This window comes from Pygocentrus nattereri, chromosome 20, assembly GCF_015220715.1.
Source record: "Pygocentrus nattereri isolate fPygNat1 chromosome 20, fPygNat1.pri, whole genome shotgun sequence".
Taxonomy (NCBI): Eukaryota; Metazoa; Chordata; class Actinopteri; order Characiformes; family Serrasalmidae; genus Pygocentrus; species Pygocentrus nattereri.
Window position 1 is genome coordinate 36,561,890 of NC_051230.1, and position 24,554 is coordinate 36,586,443.

At 42.9% G+C, this 24,554-nt stretch overlaps 1 protein-coding gene across 2 annotated transcripts in view; it reads left to right on the forward strand.

The window, feature by feature from the left end:
* Positions 1-12,986, forward strand: part of LOC119261888 — a 28,773-nt gene extending 15,787 nt beyond the window's left edge. The window contains exon 3 of one of the 2 annotated variants that reach the window (XR_005129248.1): positions 11,585-12,986. The gene's annotated coding sequence lies outside the window, so the exon portion shown is untranslated. Of the gene's footprint in view, positions 1-4,052; positions 5,125-11,584 lie in introns of those variants that run through there. The other variant, XR_005129247.1, reaches the window with a different exon arrangement.
* Positions 12,987-24,554: the final 11,568 nt, after the last annotated feature.

The window sequence follows — 24,554 nt, forward strand, 5'->3', positions numbered from 1 at the left end:
TGTGTGTTGTGAAAAAACTAGTCATTCTCTCTCTCTCTCTCTCTGTCTGCGAAAAAAGGGGGGCCAGTTAACCTGTGTGTGTCTGTGTGTGAGCTGAGCGCCCCTCCTCCTTAGCTTCTTTCTCAGTGTGTGCGAAGCAGCTTCTGTGTCTGCGCAGCTATGTGTGTGCGTTGGTTGTGTCTGCGCAGCTATGTGTGTGTGCGTTGGTTGAATATGCGTGTGTGGTTAAGTTTTCTGAGTGTGTCAGTTTCTAAGATGCAGATCTGCTGTGTGGATGAAGAGTGAATGTATGAAAGCTGTGTATTAATGAAGAAAAGGAATTCTGCTTGTATTGTTGAAAGAACTTTATGAGCCTCCAAGGGGACAGTTTAGAATTTGTTAATGTGTACTTTATGAATATGAATAAATCTATGAGCCTTTGTGGGGGATTTGATAGAAATAAATCTATGAGCCTCTTATAAGGAGGACATAGTGAGATTGAAGGTTATAAGCCCCACAAAGGACGTATTAGGAGTTTTCATGAGCCCTAAGGAGGACCTTTATTGTTTAAGGTAAATGAGGAGAGTATTTGTTAATAAATTAGGAATAAAAACCATGAGCTTTCAAGGGGGATTTGATAGAAAATGACCCTTTTTGAAAGGACACGTAAGTTAAGTGATCTCTATAAGCCCCTGAGAAAGACTATTTAAAATAGGGTATATATGTTTGTTTGCTGGTTAGTAGGAGAGTATTTGCTAATATAGGTGAAAATAGTATTGGACTGGTGCTGGGTCGGTCTGTTGTCGGTTGTCGGCTGGGTCGGTCTGTTGTCTGTGTTCGTGCCTGGTCATCTCTTCATGGGCTTTTTCTATTCTGGGGTGCTGTGCTGTGTGGCTTTTCAGGTGTGGATGCGAGAGTGGACAGACCTTTGTACGAGTTCCAAAAGTTTAAAATATACCTTAAGGGTTAAAAGAGGAGATTTGAGAATTATTAGGGTTGCGTGAAAAGTTTTGTTCTTGAGAGTTTGGAAAGAGGGGCAGTGTGGAAGTGATGTGCATGAGAAACTGTGGGTGCATGAGGTGTGCTAGGCTCCTGTTTTATGAGTAGTATAGAATTGTTCAGAGTCATGATGAGGGTTCAAGACAGTCAGAAGAGAATGCAGAACGATGTGAAGAAGTCGAAATGCATAAAGATTTCCAGAGTCAAATTTCAGAAGGTGAGATTGTCCCTGGGGTGGAAGATGTTGATGATGTTGTGTACATTTCTGATGATGCCAGAAGTGACTCTGCAGTTAATGGACAGGAAAGAAGGTTTGGTGACATTGACTTCCAATATGTCCCAGAACCAGCAGAACCTATTTCAGTGGAGTGTGAAGCGTTAAAGGCCACAAAGGGCAGTAACTCAGCTACAGGAGCATCAGGGGGTTCAGTTAGAAGGAGGAGCCCAAGGCCAGTTCGGAAAAGAGTTAGACCCAAACGGTACGAGAATTGAGGGAGAAAGGATTTTAGATAACATAACTCTGCTAAATGAGTCATATTCAACTACAGCAGCTTCTCAGATCATTTTGACAACACCAGATCCTTTAAAGACGGTAGTTAGAGCTAAAATAGGAAGAGGGGTTTATCTTCCCTGTCGATGTGAGAGATTTAATGTTGGAGGTAATAACCCTCCTCGGTGGAGAAATAGTCGTGGTGAAGATGTGTTGTTAGAGGGACCTGACGTTGATGCAGTTCCTCATGATAAGAGGAAGTATCTTTTATATAATGCCATGGGGTGGTTCAAAGTTAAGAATGATTGTTCGCTTTTTGTGCGTAATGTCACATGGGAAGATCAGGGAGAATATACATGTACTTATTTCAAGCAACAGTTTAAGTTTGTGCCATCTAGTAAGGGGTGGAGAGAAGGCTACATAACTCGTAAGGTGGTAGTTGTGTTAAAAGATGTGAGTCCTACTGGAGCACTTACAGCTGTGAAGAGTATTCAGGGGGAGTTACTTACAGCAACCACTCCAAGGGTGAATAATACACAGATGAGGGTCACTACTTTAGCTCTGGAAATAACTAAGAGTGTTAATACATCAATACAGGCTACTACTTTAGCTTTGTCTCTGAAGGGGTTGCAAGTTACTACAGCAATGGTGACAGCCTCTACTATTGTCACTTCAGGAAACATTACAAGTGAAGTTAGGACAAGGCTAATTTTGGCTAATGAAACAGAGACAACATCTTTGATGCCTATGAACTCTGTAAATGTGACCCAGACATTTGATATGACATCATTAAAATTTAAAGAGGGGGTAAATGTAACTCAGAAGTCTATGCTAAAGATAGAGTCTAGTGTGCAGACTAGTAATGAGACTTTTGAAATCAGAGAACCAATGGTGGATGATGAGTTTTTTGATCCTGATTGGATATCAGAAGATACGATTGACCATTATCATGCATTACAGAAGAGAGAAGCTAAGTGGAAAGCATATGGATTTGATTCCTCAGCAATGAAAATAGCAGACCCATTTGCAGGGAGAAATTTATGGTTTCAGCAGTTGACTCATTCTGTGAGATCAGTGAGTAAAGTGGATGGTCCATGTATAGTGAAGATCCCAGCACCAGGTTCATGGTCTTTAATTTTAGAAGCGGTGCCGGAACCATTAGCTATCAAATGTCAATATTATGTAGTATCGTGGTTGTTATACCATCAACGCTCGCCACAAAATAGATGGATGGCTATATCATCAAATTTGTTTAGACCTCAGTTAGAATGTGCTTGGTTAAGTAACTTGCCATACATAAATTTACTTGATCAGCATGAGGATGTGATGACGGCGATTCCTGATGCAATAGAGGTGAAACCAGTGCAGGCTGACAAGTGTTTTTGCTCAAATAACACTCGTGGAGGTCCAGGGGTGTTTATGGGAATATTAGAGTGTGAGACTTATATGATGACTTTGGGTAATCGTACAAAGTATCCTTGGGAAAACTTGTACGAAGTGGTTTTTCATTTACCAAAGCGAAAGTCGAGTGTAACTTTAAAGGTGAGGAATCAAATCTCACCAGGAAATGTAACTATTGGGAATTTTAAGGACATTTGGTGGGTTTGTGATGATAAAGCTTATATATTTTTGCCATATGGATGGACAGGTTGTTGTTATATGGCAACATTAAAGCTACCGTATGAAGTTTTTACTGTAGGGATAGGACAAGATCCTCGTGGGAACTCATCAAGTGGTCGTTTGGGAAGTAGGAGGAAAAGAGAGATGGCAAAATTTCATGACTTGGAAGCCTATCATTGGAGAATAAGTCTTGGAGAGAAGTGGGGAATTGGAATATTTCCATGGTATGGTGTGACGTTTTTGGCTGATCATATTGATAATATTACTTATACATTACAAGGTTTTGCAAATGAGACAATAAAAGGTTTTGAATATTTGTCCAATACTCAAAAGAGTCATAGATTGACATTGTTGAAACATGATATGGCGCTTGATTACATTTTAGCTAAACAAGGAGGTCTTTGTGTGGCTTTGAATTTGACAGGAGACGACTGTTATACTTTAATTCCTGATAGCACTGATAACATAACTAATGTTATAGATGCATTGAAACATATAAGAGATGCATTTGGTCCTTCTGAGGGAGCTGGATGGTCAGCTAATGCTTGGTTGTTAGAGAAGTTGGGTCCGTTGGGGTCAGCTATAGTCCAGGTTTTGATAGCAGTGGTTATATCATTGTGTGCAATGTTTTGTTTTTGTACGCTGATATTGACCTGTGCGAAAGCCAAGATATTGAAATGGGTAGGAGTTGTGATGCCAGGGGAAAAAGGTCAGTTGTCAGTCTTACAGATGACTGATATAGAAGAGGAAGAAGTGATAACGCCTAAACTGATGGATAAGTATCCAATTTGAGTATTGAGCTTAATATAATCTTGACATTTATTCTTGTCTTTTGTCATTATGTAATGGGATACTTAATTTCCATTTATTTGATTTATATTAACTAATGTATTAATCAATGTATTACTGTATGTCTGTGGTTTTGTAAAAAGATACTGGCTGGTGCTTTCTTTCTTTCCTCTAGTATGAGAGAAAAGGGGGGAAAGGCCACTGGGAATGCTGAAGGAACTTGTCCCGACCGAGAAAATAAAATGGACTGGAGGATGTTCCTATTCACGACATCATGGACACCACGATGCTGTGATGGACTGTCCAGAGTCAAGGAGGAGCTTCAGTGTGACACATTCTTATGTTTATGTACCTGTACAAGTATTTGTTTGTGTTCCATTATGTTATAATTGGTGTTATTCTGTTTATTGTACCTGTTTGAAGAATGATGTTTCTGTTATGGGGTAAGTACATTGGAACCTCAGATGTTTTTTTCTTTTTCGATGGCTAGGGATATGGTTGTTAGGCAGGGATAGGTCTGCTGGAAAGTCCGATGGGTTGACCAGCTGGAAGGTGGACATTTTTTTATTTTATTTTCTGAGGTTTCAAATGTATTTGCCAATTACATTTTAAGTGATTTGTTGTTATCCTTTTAAGATTAACATGGAGTACAATAGGTGGTTGCTCAGGGCAGGAGGACCGCGAGAGACTTTTTCCTGTCTAGATTGTTTGATGGACATTTAAGAAAGAAAGCTGCCTGACAGGTTTTTCGTTCTCACACTCCATGTACTTACAGTATGCAAGTAAGAGCCCTTTCTTGGTTTTTTGAGACGTAAATGTCCCAAAAAAGGGGGGAACTGTGGTGAATTTGATCTTATTAATTCTATAGTCGTAACATTAATTTCTATCGTATTGGTCCTGGTTGAGTTTATTCTGTAGGACCACAGGGTCTCAGTCGAGCTGATGCAGGAGGCATCTGGACAGGAAAGGGGCCCCCTGAATGATAACAATGCTATATATGGGGGTTAGACGACCAGGGCCATTCTGGAGAAGAATGTATGTTTATACCTAATTTGGCTTGAGAGGAGCCATACATCGAACTGAGGCTATCTTAACAGAAACCAGATGTGGGCTATACGTCCACAGCAGGTATAAAACCAGGAGCTGAAATGTACGTGTCAGAAACTATTGGCTGTTCTCTCCAAGCTGTTTCGCAAAGGCTTGTTTGTGACTTCGACCTCTCAATGCTAATAAACATCTTTTTATGCAAGAGACAGGTGTCACCGAAGAGTTTGTTCCTACACCTTCACAGCATCGCTACTAAAGAAACCACAAGAGTCTGAGTCGATTATCGAGTCTCTGAGTTGAGAGTCTGGGTCGATTATCGAGAATCTGAGTTGAGTATCGAGTCAGTGAGGTAAGACTCTGAGTCTCGAGTCTCAGGTCTCTTAGAGACTGGAACAGTGGTGGTCTTTTTAAAGCGTATTGGAGTCACAGACATACTGAGGCAGAGGTTAGTGATGACCGTGAAGCCCTCCGCTTGCCCAGTGCACTTTGGTTGCCGGCTCAGCTGATCACCTCGTACACAAACGATCAGTCAGATCTGTCAGTCTGTTGATTTAAGCCTCACGCTTGGGGGTCTTTCTGCTGCTCTGCCTTGGGCTTTCTGTGTGGAAGGGCAGGGAGGTCCCCGAACAGAACCATCCCCCCAAATATAGCCGCTGTAAGTGGAAATGAAATGTTAATTTGATGAAGTGGTCCTGACTGAAATGGAACCTTCTCCTGTGGACTCATCTTCACTCAGTGCTCATATAATGTTTCACACCGTGAGGCGGTGGCAGGAATATTTTGAAATTCTGAAATTTATTTCTAGTGATTTTTTATTTGTAAGTCATTTTATCACGTAAGATGCTGTGAAAAAATATTTGCCCATTTTCTGTCTTTTTGCATGCGTGTCACATGTAAATGTTTCAGGTCATCAAACCAATTTTGATATTAGAAAACAAGCGAACACAAAATGTTCAAATGAAGAACAATGCCAGCCTTACCCGGCCCTATGTGAAAAAGTAACTGCCCCCTTAGCTACTAAATCAACCAGTTAACCAAATTCAACCGACTGCTGGGTTCAACTTCACTAGCCATACTCATCAGCTGAGGTCAAGGTTCACGATTCCACAATAAGAAAGACACTGGACGTCCGAGGGACTTTGGGAATTAGATCCTGTGGACTGTTGATGAGCTTTTCAGACAACATTGGTCCTGTTAGATTTGGCTTAAAGCCAACACTGCATTCCACCAGATTCAGTCTTTAATAATAATAATAATAATAATAATAATAATAATAATCACACATTAAAACAATAGAACACAATAACTATTTTAACACAATCTCACAATTACTTTAACCCAAACAAAAGACTAATTTCATTTCCTTCACACACTTTCCATGACATATAACTGTTATATATGATGAATGAATATGACTGTGATGTGAAAATTACAGGTGGGCTATGACTCCTTTATTGGTTCAAGAGCTGTTTAACTATATGCACAACATAAATAAACAAAACAAAACTCAGTACGTTCACCAAAGATCCAGAAATAAGGGGAACACATTGTGTTTGTTGTGTTGAGGAATATATTATGATGTCCAGAAACTGTGAGATCAGTGAGTGCAGGACATCATCAGCAGAGGAAGGTCAGAGAAGGTGCAGCGCTGCTCTAGAGAAAGTCCTTCAGGTGTTGCTCTTCTAATCTGTATTTACAATCCCCTGAGATTGTCTAAACATGCGTCCGTACACACGCCTGAACTTAGTGATATTTAATGATGGAAATCGGAGGCTGTTAGAGGAAGATTCCTCTGAATCAGCCGATATTATCTAACATCAGACTTCACCCCCTGAGGATGATCTGCTTCTTTAGTCTGTGTCTCTCTCCTGAATTCTTTCAGCTGGAAAGCGGCGAGTGCCGTGTTTTTGAAATCTCACTGTGATCCTTCAGTATGTCCTTCTAGACCAGTGAGGTGTGTTTCTCCCCCTGCGGGTCATCCACAGGATCAGGGTCACACCGTCTCTCTCACGTTTCCATGGTTTCCCCTGTTCAGACTGGCCTGATCTGAGGCCTGTGGACCTCAGCGTGGTGGGGTCTTCACTGCTTGACTTTTACTGAAATAAACGGCCTCTCACTGTTTGGTGATCATGAGGCATGACTGATCATCTCGTTCAGCCTGTTCGGTTCTAGATTCCTGTGCTAAAAAACTGTCCAATGTCGCTGAATTTAAACAACTCATTAAAGAAGAGTGGGGCCAGAATTCCTCCACAGGGATGTAAAAGACTCAAGTTATTACAAACGTTTGATTGAAGTTGGTGCTGCTGAGGGCGGCACAACCAGTTATTAGGGTTAGGGAACAATGACTTTTTCACATTGGTGACAGAGATTTTGTAGAAATCTTCAATTAATGGAATGAGCATTTAAAAGCTGCATTTTACTCTTGTTGTGTTTATCTTATAATAAAGTTACTTGGATGATCTGAAAGATTTGCAGAATTTGTCATTTATAATATAAAACAGAAGGAACTGGCTGAGGGGCGAATACTTTTTCACAAGCACAATCATCTACTAACACAGTGAGATGATTTTACTTCATTAAACATCTTAAAATTAGTGCACTGTAAAAAAAGTTTGCTTGCACAACAACAACAAAAAAACCTGGTACCGAATTTCCCCAGTTTTTTTCTTGTTCACTCAACTTCTCTGAATTCTTGAGACACTGACTGACATTTCTTCGTTAATGCTAAAGAAACATTTAGTTGAGCTGAGATGAGAATATTTGTTGTACAAAGAAGCACAACTACTCTCGAGCAAAGCTCTTTGAGTTGACTTTCATGTGTTTTTGTTTAACAAATAAAGAAATAGGAGGGGTACTCATTTTTATTCCTTTGTTGAACAAAGAAAGAAAATGTAGTTGATGTGACCGTTACTGACCGTCACTAAACAAAGCTCTCTGAAGTTGGAAATCAGCACTAAGGAATGTTAAGTTGTGCTGTTAAACGTAAAGAACACAGCTGGAGTCGAGCTCTACAGTAAAACTGTGAACGTGTAAAGAAATAGAAGAGGTAGTAAAACACAGGTGATCACAGCTGAGCCGTCAATAATCCGCCACACTTCTAAGAAGATAATGCTGGACATTAAGCCGCTATGTCCGGTATCACGTCCTCTGTGTTTACATTTACATTCACGGCATTTGGCTGACGCTCTTATCCAGAGCGACTTACAGTTTGATCATTTTACACAGGGAGGTGAAGGTGGTGTTAGGAGTCTTGCCCAAGGACTCTTATTGGTGTAGTGTAGGGTGTTTACCCAGGTGGGGGACTGAACCCCAGTCTACAGTGTAGTAGGTGAAGGTGGTGTTAGGAGTCTTGCCCAAGGACTCTTATTGGTGTAGTGTAGGGTGCTGAGCCAGGTGGGGGACTGAACCCCAGTCTACAGCGTAGTAGGTGAAGATGGTGTTAGGAGTCTTGCCCAAGGACTCTTATTGGTGTAGTGTAGGGTGCTGAGCCAGGTGGGGGACTGAACCCCAGTCTACAGCGTAGTAGGTGAAGATGGTGTTAGGAGTCTTGCCCAAGGACTCTTTATTGAATTTAATGAAACTAGGCTTCCTCTATGTCACCCTGACGTCTTAAACCCAGAAAAAACAGGATGAATGAAAAATGATACATACACAGCCCGCATGTAAAGAGGACATTAAATAAATAACTCAAATTGATATTTTGTAGAAATACTACACTGAAGTCATAAGCACACTGAACACTGAAACGTTAGAAAAAATTGTTGCGGTCTATGCAGTATTAATTTTATTATTGCTAAAACCTTTAGATGAGGGTGTGAGGTAACCTAGATTTATGCAAAGTCCACAGACCAGGGCAAGAGAGAGAGACGCTCACACTAAGGATGCTTCGATAAAATGGAGTTTATTGGCTAAATATTAAACTACCTTGAACTACATTCAACAATAGATGAAAGAAAATAGAACAAAACACAACAAAAAGGATAAAAGTTAAAGGGACAACACAGCTCGCGTGAAGTGGTTCAGTAAAATGATATGAGACAGGGTGGTTCTCGGGAAGACGTGGGAACTTAAACTTGAAAGAGTCTCTGTAAAGAACTAACCTAAGCATGGACGGGAGTAACTACATATGGCTGAGTTAGATGTACCTGTCAAACGCTGTCTTATTAAATAAATTGGCGTCACAGTCCTGACTGTCAATTGATGGAACCGGCTTATGTGGGAATCAGCTGACTTCCAAAGGGCCGTCTTTGAGGCCGGAGCTCACGCGTTGCTTTGTCTCCTCACTGGTCACAGATGCTGTGTCGCCGTGCGGGCACACGCCTTCCCGTCAGGGATTGGTGAAGGCGTCTCGTGGCCGTCTGAGGGTGGCGTCTCGTGCCTCTCTGACTAAGGCCGGCACAAACTTAGGGGTTCAGCTATCTTCTGGTTGAGAATACTGACTCCTGCTCACTCTGTGTCTCTGTCTCTTTTTCTGTCTCTCTGTCTCTCTGTCTAACAAAAGGTCCGTGCCCTGGGGTTTTGCTCCAACTGCTGACCCTTCCCCTTGGGGTGGAATTAGAGTGCTGATAGGTTTTCCTAACCTAACACTTAATTAGCTATTCATTGTTTCCAACCCTGATTGGTTGTGCATAACTTTAGGAATGCCTTCCCCAGTTTGTTTCAGTTGGTTTAACCAAAGGAACATTTTTATATCATCAAATTGGTTAAACTTTCAGAATCAATGAACAGAATATTCAGATATGTTTATAAGGGAGAGTTTAACCCTCGGTACCTGATACACAACACATGTTAAAGAACATGGGTAATGCTTGTCCTATACTATAGACTGTATAAATGTTGAAGAAATACAATTGACCATGAAAGGAAAGGACCAAAGGAAATAAAAGAAAACCAATTTCAGGATACATATTGGTCACTGGTCTAACTCGTTGCAATTAGATGGTTGTTGCTGTTGGTTATTAAAGTTGACACTCCGTATTTCTAGCACTCAATAGTAATAAGAGATATAAGTAATATTTGGATAATAAACATGATACTAATAAACAAGTAGTCTTGCTTATAGATTATATAAATGTTTATATTCAAAGCAGATAACATCCAAGTCCCTTGGATTCTTCATAAGCACATAGTGGTGGTGTGATGTACCTCATTTTCACCACTTGGGGTGTTGTGGTTCCATATCTAAATTGTCAATGAAATCTGAAAAGGCTAGCTTTGTTATAGATACTCATAGCAACCCATTTCTTGATATCTCTGGATTGAATGGTGGAAATTCCGTATTGGTGCAGTCTATAGAATGATTTCTGTTAATTCATAGCTTAGTTAAAGTTTGGGAAGATCTGCAGCTGGATTCCAGGCCAGAATTTATGGCCTGGTATGGTATGCCATATGGAGCAAAGGGGGTTGTAGGCCTCCCACTGTGTCCATATTCCCAAGATAGGATCCTTTAAAGTCGTAAAACTTGTTGGTACGCTAATCCTGTTTGATGACATCTGCTTGACCTTTGAAAAACTCCTGAGCTCAAAGTTCAGGAATGTGGAATCCTCCTAAGCAGTGTGATTCTGGCTCACCTAGATTGGGGGTGTCCGCTACAAAATATAGGGCGTGTATGAAAAGAAACGCCAGACAAACAGAAAATCACCTTATGGGAATTTACTGTGGTTCACATGAGGTGATTTAGATGATGGAAATGTTAGGAGTGTTAGTGTTTATCCTTCAATCACTCGAGGAAAGCAGAGAAGAAAATGTAAGGAACAGGGGGGCTCATCCTTCTGGCAATCAGCAGAGGTCACTCAGAACTCCAGCCCAGTTTGCTCACAGTCTGACTTCCTCTCATCATTTCCCTTCCCTTCAAGCTGTGATCTGCACTCCCAGACGTGTTTATAACCTCCTCAGTCCCCAGATTGGACACTCTAAAAACTAACAGTGCTCTTCTGCTGTGTGCTGAACAACATATGTGCATATATTTGCTTGTTTATTGGGAAACATTTAATACTCAGTGTCCACTACACTGGACATTTGGACTTGAAAGGTGAGAGTTTTTAAAAAGTTAACATTTTTATAAATCACCAACACGACATTGAGCATTTCTGTGTTTACTGTATATACAGTCACATGAAAAAGTTGGAGCTCTGCATGACCTCCAGTTTGACCACTGATTTGCATTATGATATCTAAAATGTACAAATGTCAGAAAACATTATATAGGCTGTATCTCGATGAGTGTTTGTAGAAATTATTATTCCTTTTTGATCATTGACAACAGGAACCTTCTAGAAGGACTTCCATACAAACAGCTTTCAGAAATGATTACAGGAACATTCAGACACAGGGTTTGATTTGGTCTCGGAGACGCTGAGCATTGATTCTGCCAGCTGCTGTGTTTGTTTACCAAGACTGAGTTGAACGCATGAACATGACTGTGGTGAGAAGCCTTCGTCCTCAGGGCCAGAATGTTCTGGACGTTTGGAATGAGAAGGACAAATATTTTATACATTATAGACTTTAGATGATTTAAATGTTGATTTTAAAATGCAGTAAATAAGAACTTATGTACTCGGTTCCTTCATCAGGAAAGTGAAAGTAAAAGATCATCTTCCGTCTTTGATGTGTTTCAACATGCTTATGCAAATAACCAGCACCACTTTCTTTCACTTTCAGACTGTGTGACTGTATAAAGAGACCTGCGGAGCTCGTCTAGCGTCAGTCTGAGTGAACCATGTCTGAGATCAACAGAGAAGTTCTTCTGGAGGCTCTCTCGGCCCTCATTGGGGTCAGAGTAAAGCCTCACACTGAAAGAAGATTCAATGCATTTAATGCTGTAGCAGGAGGAGTAGGAGGAGGAGGAGGCCCTGTGGAACTGACCACTCGCAATTATCTCCATATTGTCTTTGGTACTGTACGCAGTCCATTAGCATTATTTGGGGACCTGGCTGCGAACAGCTTGACTGCAGCAAAAGAGACAGAGCTGTTTGTGGATTTGGAGAAGTTCTTTGACCCGCAGTTTGATTACGATTTCAGACGTGGCTCCGACTCTTCCAAGTGCTCCCGCGGTGGAGAACCGTACAAGCGGCCCTGGGGGTGGTACCGCTTCGCATTGAAGGTTCTGAATAAGTATCCTGATGGAAACACCTGGCTGGGCCCGGGTGGATGGAGGAGCGAGTCTGCGTCCGGCGAGTGGCCAGTTTCCTTCCATGGAACCAGCATTGAGGGAGCTGAAGGCATCGCTGAGACCCATTACAAACCTGGAAGCGGTCAAGCTTATGGCCGAGGGATCTACTCAACTCCTGATATTCATATTGCAGAGCAGTACGTGAAAAAGTTCACATCCAAGTCTGGAAAGACTTATGACGTCGTCATGCAGAACAGGATCTACCCCGAGAAGAGGAAAATCACAGCGCGAAAGGACTACTGGCTGATCCCGATTCCCAAGGGAACCTCAGAAGCGGAGGAGGTGAGGATTGTGGAGAGCTCCATCCGTCCTTACGGCATCCTGCTTAAAAAGGTGTAAATCACCACACCTGAAAATGTTCCTCACTGTCTGATCCTCAGTATAGTGTGAGTCTCATGAATGGTGTGTAATCACTTCTACATGTTTGTACCAGAAAAAGAATCATTGTTTGGGGGGGACAGAGTTCAGTTCTGTGCTCAAAATCAGTGAAATGATGTTTGAGATCAGTGAAATGATTCAAATTGTATACTCCTTTCTTACTTATGCTGTAAACTGAATACGTTTATATGATTTAAACACAATGAGGAAAGAAGAAAGAAAAGCCTAACTCTGACTTCTGCTGAGGTTTGATGTTCAGTTGTGCTGTGGAGAGAAAGTGAATGTAAAACCATAAAATGATCAATAAAACTCTTCTTCTGTCTCTTCATCTTGTTTACTAAGATGCAGATATTCTTTCACTCTGAATCAGTTCTTTGATCTTGCCTTTGATCTTGATTTGCAGTGGGAGATTTTTTGTTATTGTTTGAGGAAATAAAGCCTTGATGTTTAGGTCAGTAATTATGAGTCACTGTGGAAGGAAAAAGACTGAATAATTAAAGACCTTTGCTAATACGGTGTTTGGCTACTTTGTAATAATTTAGTGTATAATGGATAAGCAGGTGGTCTTTGGTGTTAGATCTGGAGGGCGGGGCAAAGGAGAATCTTAATCATATTTAATTGACAGAAAAAACTGAATGACTGTCAGGGAAAATATGGTATTATGCCTTTCTGTGTGATTTGTTCTCTATTCTTGTGTCATACATAAACTCTTGTGTGTGAGAAACAGCAGATGATTCCTGTTATCTTTGTGTGTTAAAAGGGCAGGGTGTTCTAGATAAGGAGGCACCCGAGCCTCACTCAGTAAATGGTTGAATAAGCAAACTGCAGCACACAACCAACGTCCGGCTGAGAGGACCAAGGCTGCTGTGTTGGTAGCTACTTGGCTCAGCTATAGGAGGGAGGGGGGGTGATGTGAGGCTCAGAGTCTTCCGGTTCCTCTGCGCAGACAGACACTACTTTCTCTAAGGCTCTCAATAAATCTTCTTTATTTCATCTTCATTGTCTCGTTGGGTCACACTTTTGAATTTCCACGACATGAATGAACCCTATAAACGATAATGCTGAACATAAACATGCACAGATTGTTCCAGACAGGAGAAGCCACAACTTCAGCCAGCAAAGCTTTTATTTGATTGTTTGTACACTGTTAGAAATAAAGGGACCCTGCAGGTACATGATTCATTCATCAAAGTACAAACAATGTAAGTGCTCCCTCAAAGGCACAAGAGTGGTTTTAAGGTCCAATAATGTACCTTACATGAGTTTTTCCAAGCGGAAAAGTAGATATTTGTACCTTTTCATAACCAAATGTTTTAAATCAGAACATTAAAATAAAAAGCCTGGAGGCGAGGCGGGGTGTGGAGTCGATATAACTTAGAAAATATCATTTCAATGGATTCTGGTACAGTTATGTTCCCTGACTAAAGGTACTGGGATGTACCCCTGAGGGTGCCACCACAGTGACACGAGGGGTACTGCTCCAGTGAGAGTGTTGTACCTTTTTGTCTGGGAGTGTTTAATGACATATCAATATACAGAACTTTTACACTGTAGAACACAAGACATACATACGTTTATCATTAGCATAGACAGCCCAGTCAAAAGTGACAACATATACTTTTTTAATAGAGGTTGACATCTACATAGTTTGGAGAGCAAAGTCTGTTTCCGGGATGCTTCCAGCATCACATGGAATAATCAAATTCCATCAGAAGCTTCTGATTTAGTTAATGAAACACTGATTAGATAAAGTGGGCGTTTTATGAGAAATATAAATATTACTAGGCAGGAAAAAGTTCTTTCCTTGGATCACCACCTTACCGTGGTGGAGAGGTTTGCGTGCCTACATGACCCTAGGACCTATGTTGTCAGGGGCAAAAGCTCCTGGTAGGGTCTCCCAAGGCAAACAGGTCCTAGGTAATGGGCCAGAAAAAGGGTGATCCAAAAACCCCCATGATGATAAAGAACAGGACCCAGTTTCCCTTGCCCGGATCAGGGTTACCGGGGCCTCACCTGGAGCCAGGCCTGGGGGAGGGGCTTCTTGGCAAGCGCCTGGTGGCTGGGTCTTTACCCATGGGTCCCGGCCGGGCTCAGCCCAAAAGAGTTACATGGGACCACCACCCATGGACCCACCACCCGAGGGAGAGGTGCTTATGGGAGTCTGGTGCAATGTGGATTGGGTGGCGGCTGAAAGCGGGGGCCTTGGCATTCCGATCCTAAAAAAATCCAGCTACTGAAACTGGCTCTCGGAACATGGAATGTGACCTCTCTGGCAGGTAAAGAGCCCGAGCTAGTATATGAGGCTGAGAGATACCAATTAGATATAGTTGGGCTCACCTCAACACATGGCAGGGGCTCTGGAACAGACTCTCTCGAGAGGGGTTGAACTTTATTTCACTCTGGAGTTGTCCAGGGTGAGAGGCGTCAGGCAGGAGTGGGCTTACTCATACCTCCCCTGCTCAGCGCTTGTACATTGGGCTTTTCTCCAATGGACGAGAGGGTTATTTCCCTGCGCCTTCGGGTCGGGGAACGGGCTCTGACTGTTCTCTGTGCTTATGCACCGAACGGCAGTTCAGAGTACCCAGCCTTCTTGGAGACCCTGGAGGGGGTACTGTTAAGTGCCCCCTGTGGGGACTCCATTGTCTTGCTGGGTGACTTCAATGCTCATGTGGGCAATGACAGTGAGACCTGGAAGGGCATGATTGGGAGGAAAGGCCTCCTCGATCTGAACCCGAGTGGTGTTTTGTTATTGGAGTTCCGTACTTGCCACAGTCATAACAAACACCATGTTCGAACACAAAGGTGTGCATAAGTGCACATGGCATCAGGACACCTTAGGCTGCAGTTTGTTGATTTACTTCGTAGTTGTGTCATGGGATTTGCGACCATGTGTTTTGGACACCCGAGTGAAGAGAGGAACGGAGCTGTCATCCGATCACCACCTAGTGGTGAGTTGGATCAGATGGCGGGTGAAAATACCGGGCAGACCTGGCAGACCCAAACGAGTTGTGAGGGTTTGCTGGGAACGTCTGGCAGAGGAACCTACCAGAAAGATCTTCCCACATCCGACAGAGGTTCGACCGCATACCGAGGGAGGCCGGTGACATTGAGCCCGTATGGGCCCTGTTCCATGCCTCCATTGTCGATGCAGCGGATCAGAGCTGTGGCCGCAAGGTCGTAGGTGCCTGTCGTGGTGGCAATCTCCGAACCTGCTGTTGGACACCTCGGATAAAGGAAGCCATCAAGCTGAAGAAAGAGTCCTACTGGGCCTGGTTGGCTTGTGGGACTCTGGAGGCAAAACATGGGTACTGAAGGGCCAAGCGGACCGTGGCTTCAGCGGTTGCTGAGGCAAAAACTCGGGTGTGGGAGTTTGGCGAGGTTATGGAGAAAGACTATCGACAGGCACAGAGAAGGTTTTAGCAAATCATCAGGCACCTCAGGAGAGGAAAGTGGTTCCTGACCAACACTGTATACAGTGGGGTTGGGGGGCTGCTGACTTCGACTGGGGACGTCATTGGACGGTGGAAGGAATACTTCAAGGATCATTTCAATCCCACCAATGATCCTTCCCCAGAGGGTCAAGTGAGGGGCCATCTATCACTCGGGTTGAAGTAGCCAAGGTGGTTGGAAATCTCCGTGTGGGCAGAGCACTGGGGGTGGATGAGATCCGCCTGGAATTCCTGAGGGCTCTGGATGTTGTAGGGCTGTCTTGGCTGACACACCTTTGCAACATCGCATGGACATCTGTGGCGGTCCCCCTGGAATGGCAGACCAGGGTGGTGGTCCTGCTATTTAAGAAAGGGGACCAGAGGGTGTGTTCCAACTAACGGGGGATCACACATCTCAACCTACCCGGTAAGGTCTATGCAGGGGTACTGGAGAAGAGAGTCCGACCGATAGTTAAATCTCAGCTACAGGAGGAACAATGCGGGTTTTGCCCAGCTTTTTATTCTCACCAGGGTCCTGGAGGGTGCGTGGGAGTTCACCCAACCAATCCACATGTGTTTTGTGGATTTGGAGAAGGCATTCGACCGTGTCCCTCGGGGATCCTGTGGGGAGTGCTCCGGGAGTACGGGGTGAGGGGCTCATTGTTATGGGCCATTCAGTCCCTGTACAAACAGAACAGGAGCTTGGTTCGTATAGCCAGCAGTAAGTTGGATTGGTTTCCAGTCAGGGTTGGACTCCGCCAGGGCTGTCCATTGTCACCGGTTCTGTTCATAACTTTTATGGACAGAATTTCTCGGAACAGCCAAGTGGTGGAGGGTGTCCAGTATGGTGGCCTCAGGATTTCATGTCTGCCTTTTGCGGATGATGTGGTCCTGTTAGTGTCATCAGGCTGGGACCTCCAGCACTCTCTGGACCAGTTTGCAGCCAAGTGTGAAGCGGCTGGGATGAAAATCAGAACCTCTAAATCTGAGACCATGGTCCTCAGTTGGAAAAGGGTGGAATGCTCTGTCCAGGTCGAATCCTTGCCCTAAGTGGAGAAGTGTAAATATCTTGGGATATTTTTGTTCACGAGTGAAGGAAGGATGGAGCGAGAGGTTGACAGGCGGATTGGTGCAGCGTAATGCGGACCCTATACCGGTCCTTCATGGTGAAGAGAGAGCTGAGCCGGAAGGCAAATCTACGTTCTGACTCTCACCTATGGTCACAAGCTTTGGGTAGTGACCGAAAGAATGAGATCGCGGATACAAGTGGCCGAAATGAGCATTCTCTGCAGGGTCGCCGGGCTCTCCTTTAAAGATAGGGTGAGAAGCTCGGCGATTTGGGAGAGGCTCCGAGTAAAGCCGCTGCTCCTCCATGTTGAGAGAAGCCAGTTGAGGTGGTTCGGGCGTCTGGCAAGGATGGCCTCTGGACGCCGCCCTAGGGAGGTGTTCCAGGCATGTTCGACGGGGAGGAGACCCCAGGGAAGACCCAGGACACGTTGGAGGGATTATAGCTCTCGACTGTCTTGGGAACCTGGGCCTCTTTGCTTAGTCTGCTGCCCCTGCGACCCCGACCCGGATAAGCGGTTGAGGATGGATGGATGGATGGATGGAAGGAAATAGTTAAAAAAACACACTGACGTACAGTATCCTCCACAAAAGTGATCTTTAAAGTGATCTTTAAAAAACACTCGTTATTGTTTATTCTTTTCATCTTTCACTCAAATATGAATAAAATGTACCTTTTTTGAAGTACAGTGATTAAATGAAAAGTGCTGAATCTGATCATGAAATAAATATTTTTCTCTAATCTGTTTGTCACGACTGTAGGCGCCCTGTCTTTTAACACTTTGTACAGCCTCTGAGCTTTCTCCTATAATGCTTCATTAGTCGGGAGATCATGGCAAAGGATCTAGACCATTCCTCATGCAGAACCTCTCCAGAACCTTCAGACTCAAAGTTTCATGCTTCAGAAATGTATGTGGATGGAGTAGGAGGAGTTTCACTGCTTTTAGGCCTAAATAATGTCAATAAAACATCCATTGAATGTAAAAAATATATCAACAAAATATCTACCTAATGTAAGAAACGTGTGAACAAAACATCTGCTTAATATAAGCAGTCAAAAAACATCTGAATGTAAGAAACGTATGAACATCTGCTTAATGTAAGTAATGTCAACAAAACATCTATTCAATGTAAGTAATGTCAACAAAACATCTACTGAATGTAAGTAATGTCAACAAAACATCTGAATGTAAGAAACATATGAACAAAACATCTACTTAATGTAAGTAATGTCAACAAAACATCTACTGAATGTAAGAAACGTACAAACAAAAAATCTACTGAATGTAAGAAACGTATCAACTGCTACTGATCACTACTTACTGAGTTCTGATTGGTTGGCAAGCTGATGCTGGAGTTACGGCTAGTTACAACACAACAACTTTGTTTGGTGGTAACTATGGGTGGCAGTTAATGTGCCGGCCAGCTAATGCTATGTTAGTATTTAATGGGATTACCTTTGCACATTATTACAGTAAAGAAAGAAAGACTTATTAATTCAGAGTGTGATAGCTCACTGATATATCTACCAGAATCAATGTTCTACAAAACATGTTAACACAATTATAATATTTTGTAGTATTATACAGTAGCTAACGCTAAGTAACTTAGCCGCTAACTTACTTGTTGAAGTCATTCCAGCCTCATTTCAAGAATGCAAAATGCCTCACCAATGTTCAGTAATGAACTGCTCAAGTGCTGTTGGGAAATGTCTTTCTTCCTTTTCGTTCCCCAAGGACCAGGAAAGGAAATGTTACAATCATTCAATGTTAATTAGCTAAAAAGGACAAGATCCAACACAGTCGTAATTATCATAGGACACTTGCCTTCAAGTTTCACTTTCAGCTACACTAAGCAAGGCTAATTCTGCACATGGGCTGTGTCCGAAAACACACGCCTATACTACACACACTACCCTAACGACTGGACTTTGTTGGTGTCATACTGTTTTTGACATGCAGTTTAATATGATAGGATGCAGTTTTGGACACACACTACAGACAATGAAGAGTGAACGACTTGTTGCAGCCAAGAGAGTCTCCAAGGGCCTGGACATTTAACAGTAACTCTAATATTGTCTATACTATTGCTCTAATAACTGTCTGTCATCTAAAGTCTTCAAAAAGAATGAAAAGAATCAAAGATCATTTATGAAAATGAAACAGGATAAAAAGGAATGAAAAACACTTCAGCTGAGTTTTTGTGGAATGAAGGAAAATCCTTCGCATTATTGAGCATCTTATTGAACCTCGCCCGTCCTTGCTTGTGAACGACTGAGCCTTTCAGGGACGATCCCTTTATACCCAATCATGACACTCACCTGTTTCCAGTTAACCTGTTCACCTGTGGAACGTTCCAAACAGGTGTTTTTTGAGCATTCCTCAACTTTCCCAGTCTTTTGTTGCTCCTGTCCCAACTTCTTTGGAACGTGCTGCAGGCATCAAATTCAAAATGAGCGAATATTTGCAAAAAACAATAAAGTTTATCCGTTTGAACATTAAATATCTCGTCTTTGTAGTGTATTCAACTGAATATAGATTGAAAAGGATTTGCAAATCATCATATTCTGTTTTTATTTATGTCTTACACAACGTCCCAGCTTGACTGGAATTGGGGTTGTACCTGCTCTGTGGGGGTCCATGGGGGTCCTGACCACTGAAGAACAGGGTAACAGAGTATCAGAGAAACAGATGGACTACAGTCTGTAACTGTAGAACTACAGAGTGCAGCTATACAGTAAGTGGAGCTGATAAAGTGGACAGTGAGTGTAGAAACAAGGAGGTGGTCAGAATGTTCTGCCTGAAGTAGTTCCTGTGCAGTTACAGCAGTGATTTAAGAGATTTTCACTATTTCAGTATCTGCATTCACTTTCTGAGCACAAATGTTGATATTACTGAGTAAACAGAGCACTTTGTTGATACATGTATGAATTGTGATGGTTTAAGTTGTGAAGGATCCGCCCAGCTGTACTTTTAACTTCACTTCCTGAAGGGAAATCGAAAGTAACTATAAAGTGGGTTAAGATGGAGAGAAATAAATATAAAATCTCAGTAAAGCCTCAGTCTTCAGTCTCCTACAGGGTGAATGACCTGCAGTCAGCACTGATACTCAGCACTGTTGACTTTGATCAAGTAGGTTATGGTTTCTTAACTGGAGATGCTGGAAGATAAGATTCCTAAATTTAGGATCACATTTGAATCTGTGATATGAATATGTGAGAAATATTTTCTTGACCTCTCAGATCTTAACCAAAACAGAAAGAGAGGAAGTTTCTGTAGTGCGACCCCAGAATCTGGACTTGTCTGAGGTTCTTCTGAGAACTCTCACGGTGCAACTGGCAATACCTGAAGTCCAAAAACTGGACAAAAATTATGAAGCTAAAAAAATGAAGCACCTGTTAGAGACTCTCTGTGTGTTATTCCTCAAGACAGAGGGCTGCTACAGACACTGAGGTGAAAAAGCTTGAAGATGAAAGTTTTTTGTGGTTTGGCTTGTAGATTGACAACAATAAGTAGCTCATCTGGGGGCTCCAACTAAGCCTAAAGGAAAATCCCCTGGGCCTCATGTTTTCACACTGGAATTCTATAAAGCTTTTTTCTGCACAGCTTCTCCTGATTTTGACAAGGTTATACAACAACTCCTTTAGCAAAGGCAGACTTCCACCAACCTTATCTGCAGTGACTATTTCTCTGTTGCTCAAAGAGGACAAAGACCCTACCCTTTGTATTAGTTATACACCTGTATCGCTCTTAAACGTAGATTTCAAAATTCTGACCAAAGTTCTATGTTATCACCTCCAGCTGATGATGCCAGACCTCAGTGCTTCTGACCAAACAGGCTTCATACAGGGCAGACATTCATTCTTTAACACCAAGAGACTCAATGTTCTTCTTCCCCTTCGTCTAATTCTGAAGTTGTAGTGTCCCTTGATGCTGAAAAAGCCTTTGATAGGGTCGAACGGGGCTTTCTGTTCATCATTCTAGTCAAATTTGGTCTTTACTCCAATTTTTTTTGTTGGATTTGTCTCCAGTTCACTGACCCAACCGGTGCCATTTATACCAACTGTATGCAGTCACCACCTCTTCCTCTCTACCATGGGACACGCCAAGGATGCCCTAACCCTAACCCTATCACCCCTGCTTTTCTCTTTAGTTATAGAGCCCTTAGCAGTCTGACTTCATAGCCAGGAAAAGGAGCTGGGGCCTATCCCAGCTGTCATCGGGCCGAAGACAGGATACACCCTGGACAGGTCGCCAGTCCATCGCAGGGCCTTTGTAAATTAGTTTAGTAAATAATTTTGATCCAGCTCAGCGTCACACTTTCACCATTTTATATTAAGTCACCATTTTATATTAAGTCATTAACTTTTTCTCTGTCAGTTGTTTGTAATATTTTTCTTAGTTTATTTTCTAAAATAAAAGTCTCTGTGCATTTAAAATCTCTTTTAGGAGATTAAAAACTAGTTAGAGTTTCTATGGAGGACAGTAATCCGGGTGGTCCGAGGGGCACCAGCAATGGCAAACAGTCGGTGGGGTGCCGACCTTATCAAGAAAGTCGACTGATATTTGCTGCTATCTGGGTTGTTAGAACCCCAAATGAGCATCCATTGATCAGCAATAACATTAGCCAGTTAAATCTCTATAAAATAAATGTATATAATTTAGACTGCTTGTGCAGCCATTGCCATCAGTCATCCTCCAATTTGACAGTACTGGATATCAGTACCAAGCTATTTGAAAAAGCTATAAAACTAGATAAAATTTGGGCAACCATAACTTTTTAGTCATGCGTACTGCACTATAAAGCAGCAGAAGGGAGATTACCTCACTACGGCCATAGATGATCTCAGGAAAGCACAGGAGTCTCTGACATACCTTGCCAAGGAATGCATGGCCTGCCTGCAGTTTTGTAAAAATGTCTTCTGGTGACTCAGCCAACAGAAGGCTTGCGCCTCTGAACTTGGGTTACCCTTGTTGAACATCTTCAACATGAGCCTGCAGCTGGGGAGGGTTCCCACGCTGTGGAAAACCTCATGCCTGGTCCCTGTTCCCAAGAAACCTCACCCCAGTGAGCTCAACGACTACAGGCCAGTTGCGTTGACGTCCCACATTATGAAGACCATGGAGCGACTGCTTCTCCCTCTTCTCAGACCCCAGGTACAGCATGCACTGGACCCTCTCCAGTTTGCCTATCGGGAGAGGATTGGTGTCGAGGACGCCATCACCTACCTCCTCTACCGAACCTACTCTCATCTGGACAAAGGGAATAGTGCTGTGAGAATCATGTTTTTTGATTTCTCCAGTGCTTTTAATACCATCCAGCCCCCACTTCTCAGAGACAAGCTGGTGAAGATGCAGGTGGATCCTCACCTGGTGCATTGGATCATGGACTATCTCACCTGCAGACCACAGTACGTGAGGCTGACTGATGGTACATCCGAGACTGTTGTCAGCAGTACTGGAGCACCACAGGGGACTGTCCTCTCCCCCTTCCTCTTCACTCTCTACACATCAGACTTCCAGTACAACTCTGAGATGTGCCATCTGCAGAAATTCTCGGATGACACTGCCATCGTTGGATGTGTCAAGGGTGGTCAGGAGGAGGAGTACAGGAGACAGGTGGAGGAATTTGTTGCTTGGTGTCGACTGAACCAACTGCAGTTGAACATATCCAAGACCAAGGAGTTGGTGGTGGACTTCCGTAGGTCTGGTCTACCCCTGCAGCCAGTCTCCATTGAGGGGGTTGATGTGGAGACGGTCAAGACCTACAAGTACCTCGGTCTGCATCTGGACAACAAACTGGACTGGTCAACAAACACGGACACCCTGTACAGGAAAGGACAGAGTCGGCTCTATTTCCTGAGGAGACTGCGGTCCTTTAACATCTGTAAGAAGCTTCTGCAGATGTTCTACCACTCAGTCGTGGCCAGCATTCTCTTCTATGCTGTGGTTTGCTGGGGAGGCAACATGAAGAGAAGAGATGCATCAAGGCTGGACAAGCTGGTCAGGAGGGCCGGGGCAGTGGTGGGAGTGGAGCTGGACTCTCTGGTTACAATAGCAGATAGGAGGACTTTGGATAAACTGCTTTCTATCATGAACAATGATAGTCACCCACTTCACACCATCATCATGAAGCAGAGGAGCGTGTTCAGTGGCAGACTGCTGTCACAGAGCTGCACAACGGACAGACTCAGAAGATCATTCATTCTAAGAGCCATCAGACTCTTCAATTCTTCCCATCGGGGACGGGAGGCTGCTGCTGACTGAGTTTAAACCAGTCACACTACATGGACATTATTCAACTACTCAACCGCTTAATTATTTATTCACAATTACACTTCCCCAACCGCTCTTACACTCGAGCACATTTACTCAGGGTGTGGCATTCATATATTCACATATTGACTTTACAGAACTTTGTTTTTACATGTACATATTAATAATTGTATGGCACATCAGTCACTTTTATAACTTTTATAACCAATGTCGTTTGCACTTTGCTCTGTGAATTTATTTATTGGCTGTTAGAAAAATCTACTGCACTGCTCCATCTACAGAAAGTTCTTTACCTTGTACAGAAAGTTTTTATACGCTTATATATTTTCTAATCTTCTGTGTTTAATAGATGTTGAATATGTTTCTTACTGTATTGTGTTGTTGCTGCTGGATGCCTAAATTTCCTTCGGGATCAATAAAGTATCTATCTATCTATCTATCTATCTATCTATCTATCTATCTATCTATCTATCTATCTATCTATCTATCTATCAACCAGCCTTGAAAAACAGTTGACAACCAGGTGCAGCATGTTGGGTTACTTTGATCAAAACATCAGTGAGGCTGTCGAGAAGCTGGAGATCAAAGGAAGAGGGAGGGATGCAATAGCCAAGAAATCACCCATGTTCTCCCAGGTGTCAAGTGCTGATGAAGATCTCCAAGTGGAGGCCTACAATCTGTACAGATGAGGCCTGGATATGTCTTTTCTGTTGAAGAGGAGCCTCGTTTCCCATGGGAAGCTCTGCTGGTGTTCTTTCTTGGAGTTTTGCAGATTATTGGAGGGGCACTGCTCACTGCATTTACCTTTGGAACATTTGCCCAAGTAGGCATGGGGCTGATCACTGAAGGAATATCAGACTGCATCTTTGGCATCGAGTCCATGGTGACAGCAGAATTCAGTTGGGAATCATGGGCTAGAGAAAAAGTTAAAAAGTAGATTGTTAGCAATGTGAACCATAACCTGGACAAAGAGCCCTTGGCTACATTAGTAGGCTCCATTATACTTTCACACCTTGAGGATAAACAACAATTGTCTGACCTCCTGCAGGACAAGAACAGAAAGAGCAAACTTCTCTCCATTTTCAGAGAGTTGAGCAACACTGCATTACAGCCATTCCTTGCAGATCTCAGCTGGCAGAACAAGCTTAACTCATCTATCTCCACAGTGATTGACAGTGCTAAATCTGAGCCCAAAGGCACAACACATGGAATTCTGACAGCCATCCAAACCATCCATATGGTGACACTGGCAGCAGATGCCATCAGTTCAGTGGCCAGCCTCTCAAACAAGTTTTTCTCAAACCTTCATGAAC